This window comes from Tachypleus tridentatus, chromosome 6 (assembly GCF_004210375.1).
Source record: "Tachypleus tridentatus isolate NWPU-2018 chromosome 6, ASM421037v1, whole genome shotgun sequence".
Taxonomy (NCBI): Eukaryota; Metazoa; Arthropoda; class Merostomata; order Xiphosura; family Limulidae; genus Tachypleus; species Tachypleus tridentatus.
In genome coordinates this window covers 163,599,000-163,623,055 of record NC_134830.1, presented here as the reverse complement: position 1 = coordinate 163,623,055, position 24,056 = coordinate 163,599,000, and the positions used below count along the sequence as shown (strand labels likewise).

General features: G+C 36.1%; 1 protein-coding gene across 2 annotated transcripts in view; it reads left to right on the top strand.

Moving 5' to 3' along the window:
• Positions 1-24,056, top strand: part of LOC143254331 (uncharacterized) — a 115,648-nt gene that overhangs the window by 12,142 nt on the left and 79,450 nt on the right. The gene's annotated exons all lie outside the window — the stretch shown is intronic.

Below are 24,056 nucleotides of genomic sequence, written 5' to 3'. Positions count from 1 at the left end.
TTTCTCCCCTTTAAGGCATATACATACTAATACAAGTTCAAAGAATTAGACAAACATCCACTGATAATGAGCCATGTACATTTCAATAGACAGTACAAGGTGTTCGATAAACCTGTAACCACAGGCACTTTAACAAACTTTACAGAATGTGTTTTGCATGCTGTTCTTGTCTTTCGAAATAAATTTAGAGATGGTATTTTCATTACTTTGAAAACTTCGAAGCATATTCGTGCTATTGTCATTGGACAGTCTCCTTAATTTTAGCTAATAACGTCTCAGCAGCATTGTGAGTAATATTTTTTTTAGGAAAAGCTGCAAACCACTCATGGTTTCTGAGTTTTTGGTTTGAGAATTTTAGTGCATTATAACTGCTTGTTGAAAGAATAGGAGACAACGTTTTGACTTCAAAACTGAAGCTTCAGTATTGAGGCTCAAACAGACAATTGCATTCTGTTAAAATTTTCGATGTCATTGTGCCTGCTTTGTCCATAATTTCACTGAAATAACATTCCAATACAAAGTACTACAAAACATTATAATACAATGCAATATAAATTTCATTTGATGACTGCTCTGCACGGTCAGGTGGTTAGGGCGCTCGACCAGCAATATCATGGGTTCAAACATGCTCACTTTTTCAGCCGTAGAGAGGGAGTGTTATGAAGTTACGGTCAATCCCACAATTCGTTGGTAAAAGAGTAGTTCAAGAGTTGACGGTGGGTAGTAGTAATGACTAGTTGCCTTCCCTCTAGTCTTACACTGCTGAATTAGGGACGGCTAGCGCAGATAGCCCTCGTGTAGCTTTGCGCGAAATTTTAAACAAACAAACAAACTTTTTTTGTTTCTCTCTGTTGAAGTCAGCTGCCCTTATTACCTTGCATTATCATCTTTGCTGTTACTTTAGGTTCAACCTTATGTTGTTTATATGTCATTTTGGGAAAGGTTATTTCAATGTTATAGACGGCGAAGCTATATTAAGTCTCGCTAGCATCACAGGAATGTCTCTGTATGAAGTCAGTTTTCAATATGTACCTTGTTTCAATGTCAGCTACTCGTTATTCATGTTGTGTTTGCAAGTTTCACACCTTGAGAGAGAATTTCAATTTCCTCTTCTTGGAACTTTATAGCAACTTTCTGTTTGCATCAGTTCACTTACCTTCCTTGATGAAACTTTGTAGAATGGACAGCACAATTAATTTCCCACAGTTTATTACCATATGGGGTCAAACAATTGCAGGTGTACAACCATTATTAAGTTTCTACAGTTTATGACCAGATTGGGTTCAGCAATTGCAGGTGTACAACCATTATTCATTTTCCACAGTTTTCACCATATGGGGTCAAACAATTGCAGGTGTACAACCATTATTCATTTTCCACAGTTCATCACCAGATAGGATCTAACAATTCCAAGTGCAAAACGATTATTAATATCTCACAGTTCATCACCAGTTCGGGTCCAACAATTGTAGGTGTAAAGCCATTATACATTTTCCACAGTTCATCAACAGATCTAGTCCAACAATTGCAGGTGTAAAAGCATTATTAATTTTCCACAGTTCATCACTAGATGGGGTCAAACAATTGCAGGTGTACAACCATTATTCATTTTCCACAGTTTATGACCAGATTGGGTTAAACAATTGCAGGTGTAAAACCATAATTAATTTTCCACAGTTTATTACCAGATCGGATCCAACAATTACAGGTGTAGGATTATTATTAATTTCCCGCAGTTCATCACCAGATTGGGTTCAGCAATTGCAGGTGTAAAACCATTATTAAGTTTCTACAGTTTATGACCAGATTAGGTCAAACAATTGCAGGTGTAATACCATTATTAATTTTCCACAGTTTATGACCAGATTGGTTAAACAATTACAGGTGTATAACCATTATTAATTTTCTACAGTTTATTACCAGATCGGATCCAACAATTACAGGTGTAGGATTGTTAATCATTTTCCACAGTTTATCACCAGATCGGATCCAACAATTGCAAGTGTAGAACTATTACTGATTTTCCACAATTCATCAACAGATCGAGCTTAACAATTGCAGGTGTAAAATCATAATTAATTTTTCACAGTTCAGCACCAAATTTTGTTCAACAGTTGTAGGTGTAAAACCATTATTAATTTACCACAATTTATCACCAGATCGGGCCAAACAATTGTAGGTGTAAAACCATTATACATTTTCCACAGTTCATCAACAGATCTAGTCCAACAATTGCAGGTGTAAAAGCATTATTACGTATCCACAGTTTATGACCAGATTGGGTCAATTAATTGCAAGTGTAGAACTATTACTGATTTTTCACAAGTCATCAACAGATCGAGCTTAACAATTGCAGGTGTAAAATCATAATTAATTTTTCACAGTTCAGCACCAGATCTTGTTCAACAATTGCAGGTGTAGAACCATTATTAATTTCTCACAGTCATTATCAGATCGAGTCCAACAATTGCAGGTGTAAAACCATTATTAATTTTTCACAGTTCAGCACCAGATCTTGTTCAACAGTTGTAGGTGTAAAACCATTATTAATTTTCCACAATTTATCACCAGATCGAGTCAAACAATTGCAGGTGTAGAACCATTATTAATTTTCCACAGTTTATCACCAGATGGGGTCAGACAATTGCAGGTGTAGAACAATTATTAATTTCTCACTATCATTACCAGATCGAGTCCAACAACTGCAGGTGTAATACCATTATTAATTTTCCACAGTTTATCACCATATCGGGTCAAACAATTGCAGGTGTAAAATCATGATTAATTTTCCACAGTTTATTACCAGATCGGATCCAACAATTACAGGTGTGGGATTATAATTAATTTCCCACAGTTCATCACCAGATTAAGTTCAACAATTGCAGGTGTAAAACCATTATTAATTTCTCACAGTTCATCACCAGATTGGGTCCAACAATTGTAGGTGTAAAATCATTAATTTTCTACAGTTTATTACCAGAACAGATTTAACAATTGCAGGTGTAAAACCATAATTAATTTTCCACAGTTTATTACCAGATCGGATCCAACCGTTGCAGGTGTAGGATCATTATTATGTCCCACAATTATTCACCAGATCGGATCCAACAATTGCAAATGTAGAACTATTACTGATTTTCCACAGTATATCACCAGATCGGGTTGAACAATTGCAGGTGTAAAATCATTATTAACTTTCCACAGTTCTGCACCAGATCGAGTCCAACAATTGCAGGTGTAAAACCATTATTAATTTTTCACAGTTCAGCACCAGATCTTGTTCAACAGTTGTAGGTGTAAAACCATTATTAATTTTCCACAATTTATCACCAGATCGGGTTCAACAATTGCAGGTGTAAAACCATTATTAATTTATCACAGTCATTACCAGATCTAGTCCAAAAATTGCAGGTGTAATACCATTATTAATTTTCCACAGTTTATGACCAGATTGGGTCAAACAATTGCAGGTGTAAAACCATTATTAATTTTTCACAGTTCAGCACCAGATCGAGTTCAATAATTGCAGTGTAAAAGCATTATTAATTTTCCACAGTTTATCACCAGATGGGGTCAGACAATTCCAGGTGTAGAACCATTATTAATTTCTCACTATCATTACCAGATCGAGTCCAACAACTGCAGGTGTAATACCATTATTAATTTTCCACAGTTTATCACCAGATCGGGTCAAACAATTGCAGGTGTAAAATCATTATTAATTTTCTACAGTTTATTACCAGATCGGATCCAACAATTACAGGTGTGGGATTATTAATAATTTCCCACAGTTCATCACCAGATTAAGTTAAACAATTGCAGGTGTAAAACCATTATTAATTTCTCACAGTTCATCACCAGATTGGGTCCAACAATTGTAGGTGTAAAATCATTATTAATTTTATACAGTTTGTTACAAGATCATATTTAACAATTGCAGGTGTAAAACCATAATTAATTTTCCACAGTTTATTACCAGATCGGATCCAACCGTTGCAGGTGTAGGATCATTATTAAGTTCCCACAATTATTCATCAGATCGGATCCAACAATTTGAAATGTAGAACTATTACTGATTTTCCACAGTTTATCACCAGATCGGGTTTAACAATTGCAGTTGTAAAAACATTATTAACTTTCCACAGTTCTACACCAGATCGAGTCCAACAATTGCAGGTGTAAAACCATTATTAATTTCTCACAGTTTATTAGCAGATCAAGTCCAACAATTGCAGGTGTAAAGCCATTATTTATTTTTCACAGTTCAGCACCAGATCTTGTTCAACAGTTGTAGGTGTAAAACCATTATTAATTTTCCACAATTTATCACCAGATCGAGTCAAACAATTGCAGGTGTAGAACCATTATTAATTTTCCACAGTTTATCACCAGATGGGGTCAGACAATTGCAGGTGTAGAACCATTATTAATTTCTCACTATCATTACCAGATCGAGTCCAACAACTGCAGGTGTAATACCATTATTAATTTTCCACAGTTTATCACCAGATCGGGTCAAACAATTGCAGGTGTAAAATCATTATTAATTTTCTACAGTTTATTACCAGATCGGATCCAACAATTACAGGTGTGGGATTATTATTAATTTCCCACAGTTCATCACCAGATTAAGTTCAACAATTGCAGGTGTAAAACCATTATTAATTTCTCACAGTTCATCACCAGATTGGGTCCAACAATTGCAGGTGTAAAACCATAATTAATTTTCCACAGTTTATTTCCAGATCGGATCCAACCGTTGCAGGTGTAGGATCATTATTAATTTCTCACAGTTTATTAGCAGATCAAGTCCAACAATTGCAGGTGTTAAACCATTATTAATTTTTCACAGTTCAGCACCAGATCTTGTTCAACAGTTGTAGGTGTAAAACCATTATTAATTTTCCACAATTTATCACGAGATCGGGTTCAACAATTGCAGGTGTAAAACCATTATTAACTTTCCACAGTTCTACACCAGATCGAATCCAACAATTGCAGGTGTAAAACCATTATTAATTTCTCACAGTTTATTAGCAGATCAAGTCCAACAATTGCAGGTGTAAAGCCATTATTTATTTTTCACAGTTCAGCACCAGATCTTGTTCAACAGTTGTAGGTGTAAAACCATTATTAATTTTCCACAATTTATCACCAGATCGAGTCAAACAATTGCAGGTGTAGAACCATTATTAATTTTCCACAGTTTATCACCAGATGGGGTCAGACAATTGCAGGTGTAGAACCATTATTAATTTCTCACTATCATTACCAGATCGAGTCCAACAACTGCAGGTGTAATACCATTATTAATTTTCCACAGTTTATCACCAGATCGGGTCAAACAATTGCAGGTGTAAAATCATTATTAATTTTCTACAGTTTATTACCAGATCGGATCCAACAATTACAGGTGTGGGATTATTATTAATTTCCCACAGTTCATCACCAGATTAAGTTCAACAATTGCAGGTGTAAAACCATTATTAATTTCTCACAGTTCATCACCAGATTGGGTCCAACAATTGCAGGTGTAAAACCATAATTAATTTTCCACAGTTTATTTCCAGATCGGATCCAACCGTTGCAGGTGTAGGATCATTATTAATTTCTCACAGTTTATTAGCAGATCAAGTCCAACAATTGCAGGTGTTAAACCATTATTAATTTTTCACAGTTCAGCACCAGATCTTGTTCAACAGTTGTAGGTGTAAAACCACTATAAATTTTCCACAATTTATCACGAGATCGGGTTCAACAATTGCAGGTGTAAAACCATTATTAATTTTTCACAGTCATTACCAGATCGAGTCCAAAAATTGCAGGTGTAATACCATTATTAATTTTCCACAGTTTATTACCAGATCGGATCCAAGAATTACAGGTGTAGGATTATTATTAATTTCCCACAGTTCATCACCAGATTCGGTTCAACAATTGCAGGTGTAAAACCATTATTAATTTTCTACAGTTTATCACCAGATCGGATCCAACCGTTGCAGGTGTAGGATTATTATTAATTTCCCACAGTTCATCACCAGATTGGGTTTAACAATTGCAGGTGTAAAACCATAATTAATTTTCCACAGTTTATTACCAGATCGGATCCAACCGTTGCAGGTGTAGGATCATTATTAAGTTCCCACAATTATTCACCAGATCGGATCCAACAATTGCAAATGTAGAACTATTACTCATTTTCCACAGTATATCACCAGATCGGGTTGAACAATTGCAGGTGTAAAAACATTATTAACTTTCCACAGTTCAGCACCAGATCTTGTTCAACAGTTGTAGGTGTAAAACCATTATTAATTTTCCACAATTTATCACCAGATCGGGTTCAACAATTGCAGGTGTAAAACCATTATTAATTTATCACAGTCATTACCAGATCTAGTAGATTGCAGGTGTAATACCATTATTAATTTTCCACAGTTTATGACCAGATTGGGTCAAACAATTCCAGGTGTAAAACCATTATTAATTTTTCACAGTTCAGCACCAGATCGAGTTCAATAATTGGAGTGTAAAAGCATTATTAATTTTCCACAGTTTATCACCAGATGGGGTCAGACAATTGCAGGTGTAGAACCATTATTAATTTCTCACTATCATTACCAGATCGAGTCCAACAACTGCAGGTGTAATACCATTATTAATTTTCCACAGTTTATCACCAGATCGGATCCAACCGTTGCAGGTGTAGGATCATTATTAAGTTCCCACAATTATTCACCAGATCGGATCCAACAATTGCAAATGTAGAACTATTACTCATTTTCCACAGTATATCACCAGATCGGGTTGAACAATTGCAGGTGTAAAAACATTATTAACTTTCCACAGTTATGCACCAGATCGAGTCCAACAATTGCAGGTGTAAAACCATTATTAATTTTTCACAGTTCAGCACCAGATCTTGTTCATCAGTTGTAGGTGTAAAACCATTATTAATTTCTCACAGTTCATCACCAGATTCGGTCCAACAATTGCAGGTGTAAAACCATAATTAATTTTCCACAGTTTATTTCCAGATCGGATCCAACAATTGCAGGTGTAAAATCATTATTAATTTCTCACAGTTTATTAGCAGATCAAGTCCAACAATTGCAGGTGTTAAACCATTATTAATTTTTCACAGTTCAGCACCAGATCTTGTTCAACAGTTGTAGGTGTAAAACCATTATTAATTTTCCACAATTTATCACGAGATCGGGTTCAACAATTGCAGGTGTAAAACCATTATTAATTTTTCACAGTCATTACCAGATCGAGTCCAAAAATTGCAGGTGTAATACCATTATTAATTTTCCACAGTTTATGACCAGATTGGGTCAAACAATTGCAGGTGTAAAACCATTATTAATTTTCCACAGTTTATTACCAGATCGGATCCAAGAATTACAGGTGTAGGATTATTATTAATTTCCCACAGTTCATCACCAGATTCGGTTCAACAATTGCAGGTGTAAAACCATTATTAATTTTCTACAGTTTATCACCAGATCGGATCCAACCGTTGCAGGTGTAGGATTATTATTAATTTCCCACAGTTCATCACCAGATTGGGTTTAACAATTGCAGGTGTAAAACCATAATTAATTTTCCACAGTTTATTACCAGATCGGATCCAACCGTTGCAGGTGTAGGATCATTATTAAGTTCCCACAATTATTCACCAGATCGGATCCAACAATTGCAAATGTAGAACTATTACTCATTTTCCACAGTATATCACCAGATCGGGTTGAACAATTGCAGGTGTAAAAACATTATTAACTTTCCACAGTTCTGCACCAGATCGAGTCCAACAATTGCAGGTGTAAAACCATTATTAATTTTTCACAGTTCAGCACCAGATCTTGTTCAACAGTTGTAGGTGTAAAACCATTATTAATTTTCCACAATTTATCACCAGATCAGGTTCAACAATTGCAGGTGTAAAACCATTATTAATTTATCACAGTCATTACCAGATCTAGTAGATTGCAGGTGTAATACCATTATTAATTTTCCACAGTTTATGACCAGATTGGGTCAAACAATTCCAGGTGTAAAACCATTATTAATTTTTCACAGTTCAGCACCAGATCGAGTTCAATAATTGGAGTGTAAAACCATTATTAATTTTCCACAGTTTATCACCAGATGGGGTCAGACAATTGCAGGTGTAGAACCATTATTAATTTCTCACTATCATTACCAGATCGAGTCCAACAACTGCAGGTGTAATACCATTATTAATTTTCCACAGTTTATCACCAGATCGGATCCAACCGTTGCAGGTGTAGGATCATTATTAAGTTCCCACAATTATTCACCAGATCGGATCCAACAATTGCAAATGTAGAACTATTACTCATTTTCCACAGTATATCACCAGATCGGGTTGAACAATTGCAGGTGTAAAACCATTATTAATTTTTCACAGTTCAGCACCAGATCTTGTTCAACAGTTGTAGGTGTAAAACCATTATTAATTTTCCACAATTTATCACCAGATCGGGTTCAACAATTGCAGGTGTAAAACCATTATTAATTTATCACAGTCATTACCAGATCTAGTAGATTGCAGGTGTAATACCATTATTAATTTTCCACAGTTTATCACCAGATCGGATCCAACCGTTGCAGGTGTAGGATCATTATTAAGTTCCCACAATTATTCACCAGATCGGATCCAACAATTGCAAATGTAGAACTATTACTCATTTTCCACAGTATATCACCAGATCGGGATGAACAATTGCAGGTGTAAAAACATTATTAACTTTCCACAATTCTGCACCAGATCGAGTCCAACAATTGCAGGTGTAAAACCATTATTAATTTTTCACAGTTCAGCACCAGATCTTGTTCAACAGTTGTAGGTGTAAAACCATTACTAATTTCTCACAGTTCATCACCAGATTGGGTCCAACAATTGCAGGTGTAAAACAATAATTAATTTTCCACAGTTTATTTCCAGATCGGATCCAACCGTTGCAGGTGTAGGATCATTATTAATTTCTCACAGTTTATTAGCAGATCAAGTCCAACAATTGCAGGTGTTAAACCATTATTAATTTTTCACAGTTCAGCACCAGATCTTGTTCAACAGTTGTAGGTAAAAAACCATTATTAATTTTCCACAATTTATCACGAGATCGGGTTCAACAATTGCAGGTGTAAAACCATTATTAATTTTCTACAGTTTATGACCAGATTGGGTCAAACAATTGCAGGTGTAAAACCATTATTAATTTTCCACAGTTTATTACCAGATCGGATCCAAGAATTACAGGTGTAGGATTATTATTAATTTCCCACAGTTCATCACCAGATTCGGTTCAACAATTGCAGGTGTAAAACCATTATTAATTTTCTACAGTTTATCACCAGATCGGATCCAACCGTTGCAGGTGTAGGATTATTATTAATTTCCCACAGTTTATTACCAGATCAGATTTAACAATTGCAGGTGTAAAACCATAATTAATTTTCCACAGTTTATTACCAGATCGGATCCAACCGTTGCAGGTGTAGGATCATTATTAAGTTCCCACAATTATTCACCAGATCGGATCCAACAATTGCAAATGTAGAACTATTACTGATTTTCCACAGTTTATCACCAGATCGGGTTGAACAATTGCAGGTGTAAAAACATTATTAACTTTCCACAGTTCTGCACCAGATCGAGTCCAACAATTGCAGGTGTAAAACCATTATTAATTTCTCACAGTTTATTAGCAGATCAAGTCCAACAATTGCAGGTGTAAAACCATTATTAATTTTTCACAGTTCAGCACCAGATCTTGTTCAACAGTTGTAGGTGTAAAACCATTATTAATTTTCCACAATTTATCACCAGATCGGGTTCAACAATTGCAGGTGTAAAACCATTATTAATTTTCCACAGTTTATTACCAGATCGGATCCAACAATTACAGGTGTAGGATTATTACTAATTTCCCACAGTTTATCACCAGATCGGATCCAAGAATTGCAAATGTAGAACTATTACTGATTTTCCACAGTTTATCACCAGATCGGGTTGAACACTTGCAGGTGTAAAACCATTATTAATTTTCCACAGTTCTGCACCAGATCGAGTCCAACAATTGCAGGTGTAGAACCATTATTAATTTTTCACAGTTCAGCACCAGATCGAGTTCAACAATTGCAGTGTAAAAGCATTATTAATTTTTCACAGTTTATCACCAGATGGGGTCAGACAATTGCAGGTGTAGAATCATTATTAATTTCTCACTACCATTACCAGATCGAGTCCAACAACTGCAGGTGTAATACCATTATTAATTTTCCACAGTCTATCACCAGATCGGATCCAACAATTGCAGGTGTAAAATCATTATTAATTTCCACAGTTTATCACCAGATCGGATCCAACAATTGCAAGGTGTAGAACCATTACTGATTTTCCACAGTTTATCACCAGATCGGGTTCAACAATTGCAGGTGTAAAAACATTATTAACTTTCCACAGTTCTGCACCAGATCGAGTCCAACAATTGCAGGTGTAAAACCATTATTAATTTTTCACAGTTCAGCACCAGATCTTGTTCAACAGTTGCAGGTGTAAAACCATTATTAATTTTCCACAATTTATCACCAGATCGGGTTCAACAATTGCAGGTGTAAAACCATTATTAATTTATCACAGTCATTACCAGATCTAGTAGATTGCAGGTGTAATACCATTATTAATTTTCCACAGTTCAGCACCAGATCGAGTTCAATAATTGGAGTGTAAAAGCATTATTAATTTTCCTCAGTTTATCACCAGATGGGGTCAACAATTGCAGGTGTAGAACCATTATTAATTTCTCACTATCATTACCAGATCGAGTCCAACAACTGCAGGTGTAATACCATTATTAATTTTCCACAGTTTATCACCAGATCGGATCCAACCGTTGCAGGTGTAGGATCATTATTAAGTTCCCACAATTATTCACCAGATCGGATCCAACAATTGCAAATGTAGAACTATTACTGATTTTCCACAGTTTATCACCAGATCGGGTCCAACAATTGCAGGTGTAAAATCATTATTAATTTTCCACAGTTTATTACCAGATCGGATCCAACAATTATAGGTGTGGGATTATTATTAATTTCCACAGTTCATCACCAGATTAAGTTCAACAATTGCAGGTGTAAAACCATTATTAATTTCTCACAGTTCATCACCACATTGGGTCCAACAATTGTAGGTGTAAAATCATTAATTTCCTACAGTTTATTACCAGATCAGATTTAACAATTGCAGGTGTAAACCCATAATTAATTTTCCACACTTTATGACCAGATTGGGTTAAAGAATTGTAGGTGTAAAACCATTATTAATTTTCTACAGTTTATTACCAGATCGGATCCAACAATTACAGGTGTAGGATTATTATTAATTTCCCACAGTTCATCACCAGATTGGGTCAAACAATTGCAGGTGTAATACCATTATTAATTTTCCACAGTTTATGACCAGATTGGTTAAACAATTACAGGTGTATAACCATTATTAATTTTCTACAGTTTATTACCAGATCGGATCCAACAATTACAGGTGTAGGATTGTCATTCATTTTCCACAGTTTATCACCAGATCGGATCCAACAATTGCAAGTGTAGAACTATTACTGATTTTCCACAATTCATCAACAGATCGAGCTTAACAATTGCAGGTGTAAAATCATAATTAATTTTTCACAGTTCAGCACCAGATCTTGTTCAACAATTGCAGGTGTAGAACCATTATTAATTTCTCACAGTCATTATCAGATCGAGTCCAACAATTGCAGGTGTAAAACCATTATTAATTTTCCACAATTTATCACCAGATCGGGCCAAACAATTGTAGGTGTAAAACCATTATACATTTTCCACAGTTCATCAACAGATCTAGTCCAACAATTGCAGGTGTAAAAGCATTATTAAGTATCCACAGTTTATGACCAGATTGGGTCAATCAATTGCAAGTGTAGAACTATTACTGATTTTCCACAGTTTATCACCAGATCGGGTTGAACAATTGCAGGTGTAAAAACATTGTTAACTTTCCACAGTTCTGCACCACATCGAGTCTAACAATTGCAGGTGTAAAACCATTATTAAGTTTTCACAGTTCAGCACCAGATCTTGTTCAACAGTTCTAGGTGTAGAACCATTATTCATTTTCCACAGTTTATCACCAGATCGGATCCAACAATTGCAAGTTTAGAACTATTACTGATTTTCCATAATTCATCAACAGATCGAGCTTAACAATTGCAGGTGTAGAACCATTATTAATTTTTCACAGTTCAGCACCAGATCTTGTTCAACAGTTGTAGGTGTAGAACCATTATTCATTTTCCACAGTTTATCACCAGATCGGATCCAACAATTGCAAGTTTAGAACTATTACTGATTTTCCGTAATTCATCAACAGATCGAGCTTAACAATTGCAGGTGTAGAACCATTATTAATTTTTCACAGTTCAGCACCAGATCTTGTTCAACAGTTGTAGGTGTAGAACCATTATTCATTTTCCACAGTTTATCACCAGATCGGATCCAACAATTGCAAGTTTAGAACTATTACTGATTTTCCATAATTCATCAACAGATCGAGCTTAACAATTGCAGGTGTAAAATCATAATTAATTTTTCACAGTTCAGCACCAAATTTTGTTCAATAGTTGTAGGTGTAAAACCATTATAAATTTTCCACAATTTATCACGAGATCGGGCCAAACAATTATAGGTGTAAAACCATTATACATTTTCCACAGTTCATCAACAGATCTAGTCCAACAATTGCAGGTGTAAACGCATTATTAATTATCCACAGTTTATGACCAGATTGGGTCAAACAATTGCAAGTGTAGAATTATTACTGATTTTCCACAATTCATCAACAGATCGAGCTTAACAATTGCAGGTGTAAAATCATACTTAATTTTTCACAGTTCAGCACCAGATCTTGTTCAACAATTGCAGGTGTAGAACCATTATTAATTTCTCACAGTCATTATCAGATCGAGTCCAACAATTGCAGGTGTAAAACCATTATTAATTTTTCACAATTCACCACCAGATCTTGTTCAACAGTTGTAGGTGTAAAACCATTATTAATTTTCCACAATTTATCACCAGATCGGGTTCAACAGTTGTAGGTGTAAAACCATTATTAATTTTCCACAGTTCTCACCAGATCGAGTCCAACAATTGCAGGTGTAAAACCATTATTAATTTTTCACAGTTCAGCACCAGATCTTGTTCAACAGTTGTAGGTGTAAAACCATTATTAATTTTCCACAATTTATCACCAGATCGGGTTCAACAATTGCAGGTGTAAAACCATTATTAATTTTCCACAGTTTATGACCAGATTGGGTCAAACAATTGCAGGTGTAAAACCATTATTAATTTTTCACAGTTCAGCACCACATCGAGTTGAACAATTGCAGTGTAAAAGCATTATTAATTTTCCACAGTTTATCACCAGGTGGGGTCAGACAATTGCAGGTGTAGAACCATTATTAATTTCTCACTATCATTACCAGATCGAGTCCAACAACTGCAGGTGTAATACCATTATTAATTTTCCACAGTTCATCACCAGATCGGATCCAACCGTTGCAGGTGTAGGATCATTATTAAGTTCCCACAATTATTCACCAGATCGGATCCAACAATTGCAAATGTAGAACTATTACTGATTTTCCACAGTTTATCATCAGATCGGGTTGAACAATTGCAGGTGTAAAAACATTATTAACTTTCCACAGTTCTGCACCAGATCTAGTCCAACAATTGCAGGTGTAAAACCATTATTAATTTCTCACAGTTTATTAGCAGATCAAGTCCAACAATTGCAGGTGTAAAACCATTATTAATTTTTCACAGTTCAGCACCAGATCGAGTCCAACAACTGCAGGTGTAATACCATTATTAATTTCTCACAGTTTATTAGCAGATCAAGTCCAACAATTGCAGGTGTAAAACCATTATTAATTTTTCACAGTTCAGCACCAGATCTTGTTCAACAGTTGTAGGTGTAAAACCATTATTAATGTTCTACAATTTATCATCAGATCGGGTTCAACAATTGCAGGTGTAAAACCATTATTAATTTATCACAGTCATTACGAGATCTAGTCCAAAAATTGCAGGTGTAATACCATTATTAATTTTCCACAGTTTATGACCAAATTGGGTCAAACAATTGCAGGTGTAAAACCATTATTAATTTTTCACAGTTCAGCACCAGATCGAGTCCAACAACTGCTGGTGTAATACCATTATTAATTTTCCACAGTTTATCACCAGATCGGATCCAACCGTTGCAGGTGTAGGATCATTATTAAGTTCCCACGGTTTATCCCCAGATCGGATCCAACAATTGCAAATGTAGAACTATTACTGATTTTCTACAGTTTATCACCAGATCGGGTTGAACAATTGCAGGTGTAAAACCATTTTTAATTTTCCACAGTTCTGCACCAGATCGAGTCCAACAATTGCAGGTGTAAAACCATTATTAATTTCTCACAGTTTATTAGCAGATCAAGTCCAACAATTGCAGATGTAAAACCATTATTAATTTTCAACAGCTTATCACCAGAAAGGATTCAACAATTGCAGGTGTAAAACCATTATTAATTTCTCACAATTCATCACCCGATCGAGATCAACAATTGCAGGTGTAAAACCATTATTAATTTCTCACAGTTTATTAGCAGATCAAGTCCAACAATTGCAGGTGTAAAACCATTATTAATTTTTCACAGTTCAGCACCAGATCTTGTTCAACAGTTGTAGGTGTAAAACCATTATTAATTTTCCACAATTTATCACCAGATCGGGTTCAACAATTGCAGGTGTAAAACCATTATTAATTTATGACAGTCATTACCAGATCTAGTCGAAAAATTGCAGGTGTAATACCATTATTAGTTTTCCACAATTTATCACCAGATCGAGTCAAACAATTGCAGGTGTAAAACCATTATTAATTTTTCACAGTTCAGCACCAGATCGAGTCCAACAACTGCAGGTGTAATACCATTATTAATTTCTCACAGTTTATTAGCAGATCAAGTCCAACAATTGCAGGTGTAAAAACATTGTTAACTTTCCTTAGTTCTGCACCACATCGAGTCCAACAATTGCAGGTGTAAAACCATTATTAAGTTTTCACAGTTCAGCACCAGATCTTGTTCAACAGTTCTAGGTGTAGAACCATTATTCATTTTCCACAGTTTATCACCAGATCGGATCCAACAATTGCAAGTTTAGAACTATTACTGATTTTCCATAATTCATCAACAGATCGAGCTTAACAATTGCAGGTGTAAAATCATAATTAATTTTTCACAGTTCAGCACCAAATTTTGTTCAATACTTGTAGGTGTAAAACCATTATAAATTTTCCACAATTTATCACCAGATCGGGCCAAACAATTATAGGTGTAAAACCATTATACATTTTCCACAGTTCATCAACAGATCTAGTCCAACAATTGCAGGTGTAAACGCATTATTAATTATCCACAGTTTATGACCAGATTGGGTCAAACAATTGCAAGTGTAGAATTATTACTGATTTTCCACAATTCATCAACAGATCGAGCTTAACAATTGCAGGTGTAAAATCATACTTAATTTTTCACAGTTCAGTACCAGATCTTGTTCAACAATTGCAGGTGTAGAACCATTATTAATTTCTCACAGTCATTATCAGATCGAGTCCAACAATTGCAGGTGTAAAACCATTATTAATTTTCACAATTCACCACCAGATCTTGTTCAACAGTTGTAGGTGTAAAACCATTATTAATTTTCCACAATTTATCACCAGATCGGGTTCAACAGTTGTAGGTGTAAAAACATTATTAACTTTCCACAGTTCTGCACCAGATCGAGTCCAACAATTGCAGGTGTAAAACCATTATTAATTTTTCACAGTTCAGCACCAGATCTTGTTCAACAGTTGTAGGTGTAAAACCATTATTAATTTTCCACAATTTATCACCAGATCGGGTTCAACAATTGCAGGTGTAAAATCATTATTAATTTATCACAGTCATTACCAGATCTAGTCCAAAAATTGCAGGTGTAATACCATTATTAATTTTCCACAGTTTATGACCAGATTGGGTCAAACAATTGCAGGTGTAAAACCATTATTAATTTTTCATAGTTCAGCACCATATCGAGTTGAACAATTGCAGTGTAAAAGCATTATTAATTTTCCACAGTTTATCACCAGATGGGGTCAGACAATTGCAGGTGTAGAACCATTATTAATTTCTCACTATCATTACCAGATCGAGTCCAACAATTGCAGGTGTAAAACCATTATTAATTTTCCACAGTTCATCACCAGATCGGATCCAACAATTGCAGGTGTAAAATCATTATTAAGTTTCCACAATTATTCACCAGATCGGATCCAACAATTGCAAATGTAGAACTATTACTGATTTTCCACAGTTTATCATCAGATCTTGTTCAACAGTTGTGGGTGTAAAACCATTATTAATTTTCCACAATTTATCACCAGATCGGGTTCAACAATTGCAGGTGTAAAACCATTATTAATTTATCACAGTCATTACCAGATCTAGTCCAAAAATTGCAGGTGTAATACCATTATTAATTTTTCACAGTTCAGCACCAGATCGAGTCCAACAACTGCAGGTGTAATACCATTATTAATTTCTCACAGTTTATTAGCAGATCAAGTCCAACAATTGCAGGTGTAAAAACATTATTAATTTTTCACAGTTCAGCACCAGATCTTGTTCAACAGTTGTAGGTGTAAAACCATTATTAATGTTCTACAATTTATCATCAGATCGGGTTCAACAATTGCAGGTGTAAAGCCATTATTAATTTATCACAGTCATTACGAGATCTAGTCCAAAATTGCAGGTGTAATACCATTATTAATTTTCCACAGTTTATGACCAGATTGGGTCAAACAATTGCAGGTGTAAAACCATTATTAATTTTTCACAGTTCAGCACCAGATCGAGTCCAACAACTGCTGGTGTAGGATCATTATTAAGTTCCCACAGTTTATCACCAGATCGGGTTGAACAATTGCAGGTGTAAAACCATTATTAATTTCTCACAGTTTATTAGCAGATCAAGTCCAACAATTGCAGGTGTAAAACCATTATTAATTTTCAACAGTTCAGCACCAGATCTTGTTCAACAGTTGTAGGTGTAAAACCATTATTAATTTTCCACAATTTATCACCAGATCGGGTTCAACAATTGCAGGTGTAAAACCATTATTAATTTATCACAGTCATTACCAGATCTAGTCCAAAAATTGCAGGTGTAATACCATTATTAATTTTCCTCAATTTATCACCAGATCGAGTCAAACAATTGCAGGTGTAAAACCATTTTTAATTTTTCACAGTTCAGCACCAGATCGAGTCCAACAACTGCAGGTGTAATACCATTATTAATTTCTCACAGTTTATTAGCAGATCAAGTCCAACAATTGCAGGTGTAAAACCATTATTAATTTTTCCAAGTTCAGCACCAGATCTTGTTCAACAGTTGTAGGTGTAAAACCATTATTAATTTTCCACAATTTATCATCAGATCGGGTTCAACAATTGCAGGTGTAAAACCATTATTAATTTATCACAGTCATTACCAGATCTAGTCCAGAAATTGCAGGTGTAATACCATTATTAATTTTTCACAGTTCAGGACCAGATCGAGTCCAACAACTGCTGGTGTAATACCATTATTAATTTTCCACAGTTTATCACCAGATCGGATCCAACAATTGCAAATGTAGAACTATTACTGATTTTCCACAGTTTATCACCAGATCGGGTTGAACAATTGCAGGTGTAAAACCATTTTTAATTTTCCACAGTTCTGCACCAGATCGAGTCCAACAATTGCAGGTGTAAAACCATTATTAATTTCTCACAGTTTATTAGCAGATCAAGTCCAACAATTGCAGGTGTAAAACCATTATTAATTTTCAACAGTTTATCACCAGAAAGGATTCAACAATTGCAGGCGTAAAACCATTATTAATTTCTCACAGTTCATCACCCGATCGAGATCAACAATTGCAGGTGTAAAACCATTATTAATTTCTCACAGTTTATTAGCAGATCAAGTCCAACAATTGCAGGTGTAAAACCATTATTAATTTGTCACAGTTCATCACCAGATCGAGACCAACAATTGCCAGTGTAGAACCATTATTCATTTTCCCCAATTTATCACGAGAACGGATCCAACAATTGCAAATGTAGAACTATCACTGATTTTTCACAGTTCGTCATCAGATTGGATCCAACAATCGCAGATGTTAAACCATTACTAATTTCCCACAGTTCATCACCAGATTGGGCTCAACAATTGCAGGTGTAGAACCATTATTAATTTCTTACAGTCATTACCAGATCGAGTCCAAGAATTGCAGTTGTAAAACCATTTTAATTTCCCACAGTTCATCACCAGATTGGGTCCAACGATTGCAGATGTAAAACCATTATTAATTTTCACAGTTTATTACCATATCGGATCTAACAATTGCAGGTGTAGGACCATTATTAATTTCCCACAGTTCATCACTAGATTGGGTTCAACAATTGCAGGTGTAAAACTATTATTAATTTTCCACAGTTTATCACCAGATCGGATCCAACAATTGCAAGTGTAGAACTATTACTAATTTTCCACAATTCATCAACAGATCGGGCTCAACAATTGCAGGTGTAATACCATTATTAATTTTCCACAATTTATCATCAGATCGGGTTCAACAATTGCAGGTGTAAAACCATTATTAATTTATCACAGTCATTACCAGATCTAGTCCAAAAATTGCAGGTGTAATACCATTATTAATTTTCCACAGTTTATGACCAGATTGGGTCAAACAATTGCAGGTGTAAAACCATTATTAATTTTTCACAGTTCAGCACCAGTTCGAGTCCAACAACTGCTGGTGTAATACCATTATTAATTTTCCACAGTTTATCACCAGATCGGATCCAACAATTGCAAATGTAGAACTATTACTGATTTTCCACAGTTTATCACCAGATCGGGTTGAACAATTGCAGGTGTAAAACCATTTTTAATTGTCCACAGTTCTGCACCAGATCGAGTCCAACAATTGCAGGTGTAAAACCATTATTAATTTCTCACAGTTTATTAGCAGATCAAGTCCAACAATTGCAGGTGTAAAACCATTATTAATTTTCAACAGTTTATCACCAGAAAGGATTCAACAATTGCAGGTGTAAAACCATTATTAATTTCTCACAGTTCATCACCCGATCGAGATCAACAATTGCAGGTGTAAAACCATTATTAATTTCTCACAGTTTATTAGCAGATCAAGTCCAACAATTGCAGGTGTAAAACCATTATTAATTTTCCACAGTTTATCACCAGAAAGGATTCAACAATTGCAGGTGTAAAACCATTATTAATTTCTCACAGTTCATCACCAGATCGAGACCAACAATTGCCAGTGTAGAACCATTATTCATTTTCCCCAATTTATCACGAGAACGGATCCAACAATTGCAAATGTAGAACTATCACTGATTTTTCACAGTTCGTCATCAGATTGGATCCAACAATCGCAGATGTAAAACCATTACTAATTTCCCACAGTTCATCACCAGATTGGGCTCAACAATTGCAGGTGTAGAACCATTATTAATTTCTTACAGTCATTACCAGATCGAGTCCAAGAATTGCAGTTGTAAAACCATTTTAATTTCCCACAGTTCATCACCAGATTGGGTCCAACGATTGCAGATGTAAAACCATTATTAATTTTCACAGTTTATTACCATATCGGATCTAACAATTGCAGGTGTAGGACCATTATTAATTTCCCACAGTTCATCACTAGATTGGGTTCAACAATTGCAGGTGTAAAACTATTATTAATTTTCCACAGTTTATCACCAGATCGGATCCAACAATTGCAAGTGTAGAACTATTACTAATTTTCCACAATTCATCAACAGATCGGGCTCAACAATTGCAGGTGTAAACCTATTATTGATTTTCCACAGTTCAGCACCAGATATTGTTCAACAATTGCAGGTGTAGCACCATTTTTAATTTTCCACAGTTCATAACCAGATTGGGTTCAACAGTTACAGGTGTAATACCATTATTAATTTTCCACAATTTATCACCAGATGGGGTCAAACAATTGAAGGTGTAGAACCATTATTCATTTTCCACAGTTTATTACCAGAAAGGATCCAACAACTGCATCTGTAGGACCATTAGTAAGTTCCCTCAGTTCATCACCATATCGAGTCCAACAATTGCAGGTGTAGAACCATTATTAATTTTCCACACTTTATTACCTGATCGGATCCAACAATTTCAGGTGTAGGACCATTATTAATTTCACACAGTTCATCACCAGATCGAATATAACAATTGCAGGTGTTAAACCATTATTAAGTTTCCACAGTTGATCACCATATTGGATTCATTTATTCTCTTACGTTATAGGTAAAATACCTTAGCTACTTATCTTACTGTCTATACCCTGTGTGAACAGATTTTGAAATAAAGGCTTTTATCTAAACTTCCTGAAAATATTGTAACTTAAGTTGCAATTGGAATGTCTTTTTATTCATTTTACTCATGTCAAAAAGAGTTTATGTTGCTATACAGTTTGATTTGATAATCTCATAATCTGTTAATGGTAAATTTAATTTTTATTCACGACCGTATTTGAAACACTTTCCATCACTGACTAGACAGCTTTCTTAAATGATGTATACCTTCTTTGTTTTAGTTAATTCGCATGTCTTCGTTCACTGTAGCATCTATAAACTGGTCACGCGCCAACGAACCAGTCATTTTACCTGGACTGTAAATTAAGTAATCTTTTCCACATCTTCGAGAGTCCAATAAAAGTCTTTTCTTTCTGGTGTGTCACTTCAAGCCTGTTTGATAAGCCAGCCACTAACGACTGATAGCTGAGAAACGCTTAATTTCGTTAAGGGTGGTCCTTTTAAATTTACAGCACGAGTCATATCTCGTTTACCTTGGAAATAATATTGAACTGCGTATGATAAACTTCTGATGGAATTTTTCCATCATAGTTTGTTGGCTTCTGGATTGGGCGGTGTTGTTGAACCTCGCTGATAAATGAGATAATGACATGCATGGAGTGGTCCAGGAAGGTCCAGCGGTCATCAGTGTCACGGTAATAGTAGTAGCAACCAATGTAGACGAGAGAAGGTAATTCTCTTCCATATTTTATATTTAATGATGGAAGAGTTGAAAATCTCGAACCGATGCACACAAGGGTGTGGCTGGTTGAAAATCTTGAATCGATGCACACAAGGGTGTGGCTGGTTGAAAATCTCGAATCGATGCACACAAGGGTGTGGCTGGTTGAAAATCTTGAATCGATGCACACAAGGGTGTGGCTGGTTGAAAATATTGAATCGATGCACACAAAGGTGTGGCTGGTTGAAAATCTCGAATCGATGCACACAAGGGTGTGGCTGGTTGAAAATCTCGAATCGATGCACACAAGGGTGTGGCTGGTTGAAAATATTGAATCGATGCACACAAGGGTGTGGCTGGTTGAAAATATTGAATCGATGCACACAAGGGTGTGGCTGGTTGAAAATCTCGAATCGATGCACACAAGGGTGTGGCTGGTTGAAAATCTCGAATCGATGCACACAAAGGTGTGGCTGGTTGAAAATCTCGAATCGATGCACACAAGGGTGTGGCTGGTTGAAAATCTCGAATCGATGCACACAAGGGTGTGGCTGGTTGAAAATCTCGAATCGATGCACACAAGGGTGTGGCTGGTTGAAAATCTCGAATCGATGCACACAAGGGTGTGGCTGGTTGAAAATCTCGAATCGATGCACACAAGGGTGTGGCTGGTTGAAAATCTCGAATCGATGCACACAAGGGTGTGGCTGGTTGAAAATCTCGAATCGGTGCACACAAGGGTGTGGCTGGTTGAAAATCTCGAATCGATGCACACAAGGGTGTGGCTGGTTGAAAATCTCGAATCGATGCACACAAGGGTGTGGCTGGTTGAAAATCTCGAATCGATGCACACAAGGGTGTGGCTGGTTGAAAATCTCGAATCGATGCACACAAGGGTGTGGCTGGTTGAAAATCTCGAATCGATGCACACAAGGGTGTGGCTGGTTGAAAATCTCGAATCGATGCACACAAGGGTGTGGCTGGTTGAAAATCTCGAATCGATGCACACAAGGGTGTGGCTGGTTGAAAATCTTGAATCGATGCACACAAGGGTGTGGCTGGTTGAAAATCTCGAATCGATGCACACAAGGGTGTGGCTGGTTGAAAATCTCGAATCGATGCACACAAGGGTGTGGCTGGTTGAAAATCTTGAATCGATGCACACAAGGGTGTGGCTGGTTGAAAATCTTGAATCGATGCACACAAGGGTGTGGCTGGTTGAAAATCTCGAATCGGTGCACACAAGGGTGTGGCTGGTTGAAAATATTGAATCGATGCACACAAGGGTGTGGCTGGTTGAAAATCTCGAATCGATGCACACAAGGGTGTGGCTGGTTGAAAATCTCGAATCGATGCACACAAGGGTGTGGCTGGTTGAAAATCTCGAATCGATGCACACAAGGGTGTGGCTGGTTGAAAATCTTGAATCGATGCACACAAGGGTGTGGCTGGTTGAAAATCTCGAATCGGTGCACACAAGGGTGTGGCTGGTTGAAAATCTCGAATCGGTGCACACAAGGGTGTGGCTGGTTGAAAATATTGAATCGATGCACACAAGGGTGTGGCTGGTTGAAAATCTCGAATCGATGCACACAAGGGTGTGGCTGGTTGAAAATCTCGAATCGATGCACACAAGGGTGTGGCTGGTTGAAAATCTCGAATCGATGCACACAAGGGTGTGGCTGGTTGAAAATCTCGAATCGATGCACACAAGGGTGTGGCTGGTTGAAAATCTCGAATCGATGCACACAAGGGTGTGGCTGGTTGAAAATCTCGAATCGATGCACACAAGGGTGTGGCTGGTTGAAAATCTCGAATCGGTGCACACAAGGGTGTGGCTGGTTGAAAATCTCGAATCGGTGCACACAAGGGTGTGGCTGGTTGAAAATCTTGAACCGATGCACACAAGGGTGTGGCTGGTTGAAAATCTCGAATCAATCCCACTATTGGTTGGTAAAAGAGTTGGCGGTGGGTAGTGATGATTAGCTGCATTCCCTCTAGTCTTACATCGCTAAATTAGGAACGGCTGGCACAGATAGCCCTCGAGTAGTTTTGTGCGAAATTAAAAACAAACAAACAAACCTTTTAAAATGCGCTTCCAGTTATTTTCCGTGAAATTAAGGTCCATTATCTTTGTAAAGTAGGTATGTAAATGTAACGAAAATTGAAAATAATATAATGACATTCAGAGAGAAGGATCTTATTCAGTTCGTCATTATTAATGTTACCTGAAACCGTGTTATTATCAAAAATTGTGCTTCGATGAGTTTTCCTAAGGTGTAATTTACTGTTAGAGATTTGATGTTAAGGTTGGAGATAGTAGCTAATGAAATTACTTATCCCTATTAACAGACCAGAATGTTCCATGTTTTCAATAAATGGAACAATGAATAATAGTTTGTCTTTACTTAAATTGGATGATTCGGGTTTGTTATGAAAGACTGCTGACAAGTAACATGTTGCAGCTAATTTACACTGATTATCAACCTCTGTAGAATTTTTTAAAGTTTTTTTTTTGTTTTTTTAAGTGCAAGGCGAAGGGACATCGTTAGTTAGATACATCTATATAAATAACACGCTTGCGTTTTGCTTGTGTGGAACTTTCATTACAAATTTCTCGATCAAACATTACAAATCTCATATTGGATTTTTCATGCAAAATCATCATACCTGTTGTTTTGTTTTGCGTGATCAAACGTTTTGATGCAGCGAGCACGGTACACAATGTCAAAATGTCGTTGTCATCGTATGACGACTAACTTCGATTTCAACTTCAGTTGTTTTTTTTTTTTTATTTGTAA